Source organism: Berghia stephanieae, chromosome 10, assembly GCF_034508935.2.
Source record: "Berghia stephanieae isolate SIO BIC M18660-M18661 chromosome 10, UCSD_Bste_1.3, whole genome shotgun sequence".
In the NCBI taxonomy this organism is placed as follows: Eukaryota; Metazoa; Mollusca; class Gastropoda; order Nudibranchia; family Aeolidiidae; genus Berghia; species Berghia stephanieae.
Window position 1 is genome coordinate 4,650,925 of NC_088369.1, and position 7,500 is coordinate 4,658,424.

Below are 7,500 nucleotides of genomic sequence, written 5' to 3' on the forward strand. Positions count from 1 at the left end.
GCTGGCGGATATTGCGAGTATTCTAAATAAACTCATAGAATCAATCAACCTTCCCAAACGCATCACCTCAAAAGAAAGAACAGCGATAAGGTGGGCAGTCAAATGAGGCATGTAACGGAATCAGTTATATAATGCTCACTTCCTGAAAAGAATCATCATGCGGAAGAATATCAATCATTGCCCAATAACAACCCTCACCCCCACTCCACTCCCGGCCAAGCCTCACGCACTCACCCACATAAACATGTATATATATATATATATATATATATATATATATATATATATATATATATATATATATATAATGAAGTTGACATCACTCAGGAATTTGTTATTGTTTTTTTTATGTTTTTGCCATCCACGTTTATGAGTAATTCTCACTTAACTGTATTATCCAGACTAAAAAAGTCATTGTTTGCACATTGTTTTGTGGGTTGGTCCGTTATATTTTCGGATGGCAATGTTGTGAGCTTCTTAGCCAAGCGCATACTCTCTCTCTCTCTCTCTCTCTCTCTCTCTCTCTCTCTCTCTCTATATATATATATATATATATATATATATATATATATATATATATATATATCATATATAGATACATGGATAAATAGATAGATAATTAGATAAACTAATGAAAATATAATCAATAGATATACATACATTTAAATTAATTAATGAAAAACGTCACACTTGGATAATCATATAACGAGAATAGAATAATAGAACAATAGAGCACAATAATAGAGCAGAAATCAACTCACGTGATGCTGGGTGCAATGCCTCACACTGTGTACTACAGAACAATAACTATTGACCCTGCCGCCTCAGGCTCCAAGCTGTGAAAGGGGGAAAAATAAAAATAAAAGAGTGACAATGCGTTTTAATAATTAACTTAAGGGAATTGATTTCCCTGGCAATTTTGCCCATCATTCGTTTAACCTTCGAGTACCGAGTACTAAGTACCGAGTATTTGTCACCATTCGCTTCAAAACAGTGCAATGCCAGATACTTAAATTAATTTTATAGTCAAAGTATGAAAACATTTTTAATAATTTACGTCCTTCATAGGTCCATGGGAACAGAGTTTATCCCGGTTTCTACAGCGTGAAACGGATAGGAAGCAATTGGCTGCTACCAAATCACAGCCTTGGAAAAGGCTCTTTACTCACATTCTCTCATCGGTGTAAAATGAGTACCTGGCCGTTAACAGCAGTGTCTTTGTCCGAAAAATTGTAATATCGCCTAACAGGCGGCATGTTCCATCCTACATGTTAAACGTTGCTGTTGACCAGGGACCCCTTGTAAAGCGCTTTGAGCACATTTTAGTGGATATTGTGCTATATAAAAGCTCTTTTTTTCTTTTTTTTTTTTTGAAAAGAAGCTTGAGCTTTTATAGATATAGTGAAAAATCCACCAAACGTGCTCAAAGCGCTTTTTCCCTTAGCCAAGAGCAACACTTAAAATGCAGGACAAGACATGACGCCGATATTATAGGCGATATTATAATTTTTTCCGACAGCAAAAATCACTTTTAACGGTCAGGTACTCATTTCTCATCTGAGTCCGGCGAAAGAATGTGAGTAAAGGGCCTTTTCAACGGACTTAACTTTTTATTCACATTCTCTCACCGTGATCAAGTGTTCAGGGGCGGTTTGGGTCTTTTCTAAAAAAAAAATAATAACCTATATTTGGCGGTTTTAATCATTCTGTATCATCAATATAGGTTAAAAAACAACATTTATGGTGAAAAATTTTAATTATCTGTGTTGATACCCATTTTGCGACCTAATTTGGGGGTCTGACATGAAAAAAATATAACAATCTTGTGGCAAGCGTTCCACAAAAACTAATGAAGGATTGACCTCCATATTCTTCCCTCTTGTCAACATTGTACCATAATGTGTCACCATAGAGAAATTTTACAGCTTTAGCTTATGGAATTTTTATTAGATCATTGCAAAGTTGAGAATCAAAATGTTATGACAAAATTGATGTAAAAAATTCAGATTTATGATTATAATTTAAAATTCACAAATCTTATCAAAAAAATCTCTCTATGGTGACACAATACATTATCTCTGTGATAACTGTGGAAATTTTCAGACAATTTCATTGAATAGATTCTGAGAAACGTTTGACACAGTATCCCATACCCTTAGAAAAAAGGCATATAGAGAAAATAGCAAAATGGCTTCCCGTTTTTTACACATTTCTAACTACCTGTACCATTTTCGACTGTGTATTTCGTGCCTTTATAGTCTACTTTAAGAATTTGGACTTCAATTATATTATTTCTAAGATAATAAAATATCATTTCCCACCAAAATCTCAAAATCAAATTTTTGAAGGATTTTCCTAATAATTAGACCCAAACCGCCCCTTAAATGAGTACATGGACAGTAACAGAATAGAAAATGTAGGAAAAAAAAAGTGTAACATCACCTTGCAACTGTCATATTTGGTCCTACTACATTTTAAGTGTTGCTGTTGGTTAGAAATCCTGGTAAAATGCCCCGAACACGCTTAATAATAATAATAATAATAATAATAATAATAATAATAATAATAATAATAATAATAATAATAATAATAATAATAATAATAATAATAATAATAATAATAATTCAACACACGAAATTATGTGTAACCATGAACTTTTATTGTCTGATTTATAGATAGTATGCAGATGACGTCATCTGCATACTATCTATAACAAAGACCAGAGTGACGTCAACTTCATTCTATCTTTGGACAGTATGAAGTTGACGTCACTCAGGTCTTTGCTATTGTTTTTTGTCATCCGCATTAATGAGTAATTCTCACTAAACTGTATTTACCATACTATAAACGCTGAAGGTTACACATAGTTTTGTGTGTTGGTCCGTTATACTTCCGGATGGTAATGTTGTGAGCTTCTTAGCCAAGCGCAGACTGTCTCTTGATACTGATCTGAGTACCATGATAGACTTCGTAAAACAGAAAAGAAGGAAACGGTAGGGGCTGCCTGAAGCCGGTGATCGTAAAATACTGACGAAAGAGACGAAATGGAGAGGCTTCATATGGGAACAAAACAGACAATGGACGTTTCGGGTACAAACGGGTACCTTGCTCAGCACAACAATACACAAATAAACGTGGAAAACAAATAAAATATAATGAAAAATAACTTGTATCGTCTGACAATGATCTCATTTAATTCAAACACTTGATAATATGACAATGAATAATCGTCTTGACATCTGACATGCTTACATGCTGAGAGAGCTGGTTAAAGCACTTGAGAAAGAAGATTGCAATGTTGATGATGGGCTTTTGTGTGTGTATGTGTGTGTGTGTGTGTGTGTGTGTGTGTGTTGGGGATGGGGGGGGGTGGCATCAACATAATGTTGTAAACTTGAGTGCATTCAATTTTCTCTCCTGTTCGTGAATAATTAGTGTGTAATAGAAGCTTTTCGTTTCCGAAGAATGTATCAATAAAAGTGAGAGAAGATCATAGCAATCTTGAGAGCATTGGAGTAGATAGATTGAAATGGTTCGGACATATAAGAGGCATGTTAAGAGACGAGAGAGTGGGTACGTGGGAAAGAAAGTGTTGGATATAATAATATATAATTAGCGGGAAAGAGAAAAAAAAGGACGCCCAAAGACTAGATGATTGGATAAAGGTTAATGACGATATGAAAGAACTGGGCCTGGAGGAGGATGGTGCTATGAACCGAGATCAATGCTACCTATATCTCTAGATTGCTATGGCCGAGATGCATGGAGATGTCAGTCGCCTCTTGTGGTTCTCACACTACTATGTTATGACGATCGACCCAATCAGCAATGTCCGGTCCGCATTCGTGCACCTTCGCGAACCCAACAACACACCGTTCAACTAGATGATCTGCCGTTTCGGGTTCTTGCCCACATCGTGTACATGTGGGGCAGGTGGAAAGTCCCCACTGATGAAGCGCACTTGCTGTTAGGCAGCTCCTCGACCGAAGCCGATTCGCAGCCACCCAGTGTCTCCTCTTACTGGTAAGAAAAAGCCTGGAGATGTCGCATTCATTATGGCACCCCTGCAAAATGTGGGATAAGCTTCAAGAAGAAGAAGAAGAAGACGCTCTACATTTCTGTAATTTACTCACAATAACTGACACGCGAAACATACCAGCAAACAAAACTACGTGGAACCTAAACCGTTTATATTACTATTCAAACATTTATTTTGTGTTCTATAAATAGTTCGAAGATGACGTCACTCATGTCTTTGTTATTGTTTTTGGCCATCCGCGTTTATGAGTACTTCTCACTAAACTGTATTAACCAGACTATAAACCTTCAAGGTTACACACAGTTTTGTGTGTTGGCCAGTTTTACTTCCGGATGGCAATGTTGTGAACTTCTTAGCCAAGTGCATACTATCTATATGTGTTCTCATCACAATAACAAAGAAACTCCGTGTGTTGTTTCACTCTTTGGTAGGAAAGTGAAAGAAATTTTAATTCCGAGATAAACGTTCGCGTTCGATTCCTGTACGGTTCGGCAACTAAAACGAGTGAGTTGCACACACTTTTTGCTATGATAAAACAAGAGACCGACTGAGAGGAAAGGTTAAACGGAGGGCAAGACGGACCGGAGTGGAAATTGAATGCACTCAGTGTACAGCCTAATACATATTATAATAATATACTATTCTGTCATTACGTACTTATAAACGGCGATTTTTTGTTGTTGTTGTTGTTTTTTCAATTTGGCATGATTTTCATTTTATTTCTTTTTACTTTATTGGATTATCATCTCGATCTCTATTCGTCTATAGATAGTATGCGCTTGGCTAAGAAGCTCACAACATTGCCATGCGGAAGTATAACGGACGAACACACAAAACTATGTGTAACCATGAACTTTTATAGTCTGGATAATACAGTTCAGTGAGCACTACTCATAAACGCGGATGGCAAAAAACAATAACACAGACCTGAGTGACGTCATCTTCGAACTATCTATATTTGTCTATTGAAATGACACAAAACTGTGCTATGCGTTTAGGTAATTTACACACAACATTCCGTCTTAAATAGGGCATTGAACTCAAAGGTTCAATCCCCATTCAAAATACGCGATCATTCCGTAAGTCGTAAAATGTCCACCTTCACGATTAGTGAATAGAGCTCCAGTGAGCACGAAACAGCATACTGGATTAGGGTGGACAAGAAAGGAACATTTTCATGAAATGTTGATGGCTTTTCTTGAAATCATCGGCTTGAAAATGGTAATTTTCTTACAATTGAGCTTTTATATAGCGCAATATATCCACTAAACGTGCTCAAAGCGCTTTACAAAGGGTCATTGACCAACAACAACAACCCGTAACATTTAGAACGAGACATGGCGCTGTTAGGCGATGGTACGATTATTTTTTTTCCGACAGGGACAACGCTGTTAATGGCCAGGTATTCATTTTACACCTGAGTCAGTGAGAGAATGTGAGTAAATAGCCTTTTCCAAGGACTCAACTATGCACCGATGAGCAAGGGTTGAAACCAGGACCACCTTCCGATCCGAAAGCGAGTGTCTTACCACGAGACCACATAGCCCCACAAATAACCAATGAAGCGGGACGTTAAAACATAAACAATATCGTTTCTTGATAACAATGTGTGTATGGCTCCCTATAATTATAATGTTCCATAAGGCATATTTTTATTTTAGACGTATCTATGTATTAGAAATAGATTCAATGAGAATAAAAGGGATTGAGAGTTAAGAAAAGTCTTAATGGGAGCGATCTACAAATGATTTTACATCATTATTACCAAGATTATAATTATCATTATTATTATTATTATTATTATTATTATTATTATTATTATTATTATTATTATTATTATTATTATTATTATTATTATATTAATATTACTATTATTATTATTATTATTATTATTATTATTATATATTATTATTATTATTATTATTATTATCATTATTATTATTACTATTATTATTATGATCATCATCATCATCATCATCATCATCATTATTATTATTATTATTATTATTATTATTATTATTATTATTATTCTTGTTATTATTACTGTTATTAACATTATTATTTTCATTGTTTGTCTTGCTTTATTATTGATTTTACTTATTTGATTTGTTGATGAAAATATATTCTTGTATGAGTTACATTTGCAATACTCTACAACAGTCGTAACGTCACTTCCTTCCTAATGACGTATGGTAACTTAGTAACACTGGCTCTAAACTATCGGAACAATGGCGGACGCCCGTATGAAATATTTCTCTGGCGAGCATAAAGGGTATCCAGGAAAAAAAAAAAACCATAAATTTGATCATGTTTTGACTTTTACACATTCTGATCACAAGGCATATGAAAAGTTCTAGCCGGCATGCAAAATAAAAAGTAATGATTTTCTTTGTTTAGAACCAAGATGGCGGCCGTTGCCGGGCGGTGTGACATCAGACCATTGAATCGTATTGCCTAAAATAAACGTTTTTGAACTTTGAACTATATTCGTGTTTTCGTCCAACTGTGTCATCAATCACATGATTTGTTGCTGATTAACGATTGGATATATTTCTTAACAAATGTAAACACGCTGCTTTGTTTATGAAAGTTGTAAACATACCCGTGTGTCAAACTGAACAACATGACCAATCGTGATGTTAGATATTTCAAAAGCTATGAACACTTTTCACTATGTGGGTCACTTTGAGCACATTTTGCAATGTGACCAATGACCTCGAGCACATGGAAAGGGAATATAGATAGTATACAGATAACGTCACTCAGGCCTAGATAGTATGCGCTTGGCTAAGAAGCTCATAACATAACGGACGAACACACAAAGCTATGTGTAACCATGAACTTTTATAGTCTGGTTAATACAGTTCAGTGAGAATAACTCACAAACGCGGATGGCAAAATATAACAACAAATGCTTGAGTGACGTCATCTTCGAACTATCTATAGATAGAATGCGCTTGGCCAAGGAGTTCACAACATTGCCATCCGGAAGTATAACGGACCAACACACAAACTCTGTGTAACCATGAACTTTTATAGTCTGGTTAATACAGTTTAGTGAGAACAACTCACAAACGCGGATGGCAAAAACAATAACAAAGGCCTGAGTGACGTCATCTGCATACTATTTATAGATCATGCCCATTATAATATGCCGGGGTCCCGATATAGCTCAGTTGGTAGAGCACTCGTTTCACACGAAAAGGGATCAGGATCGATCCCGCGCGTGGAGTCGAAATTTTTTTTTGTCTCCCAGTCATGCTCTCACTCTCAAACCAACGTAAAATACACCTGGAATATAGATGGATCGAAGATGACCTCACTCATGTCTTTGTCATTGTTTTTTGCCATCCGCGTTTATGAGGAATGCTCACTGAACTGTATTAACCAGACTATAAACGTTCATGGATACACACAGTTTTGTGTGTTGGTCCGTTATACATCCGGATGCCAATGTTATG

At 35.8% G+C, this 7,500-nt stretch overlaps 1 protein-coding gene across 1 annotated transcript in view; it reads right to left on the reverse strand.

Annotated features, from left to right (window-relative positions):
- LOC144956106 (monocarboxylate transporter 5-like) overlaps positions 1 to 7,500 on the reverse strand; it is an 86,775-nt gene that overhangs the window by 37,978 nt on the left and 41,297 nt on the right. Inside the window, exon 2 of the mRNA XM_078886456.1 lies at positions 762 to 836. The gene's annotated coding sequence lies outside the window, so the exon portion shown is untranslated. The remainder of the gene's footprint in view (positions 1 to 761; positions 837 to 7,500) is intronic.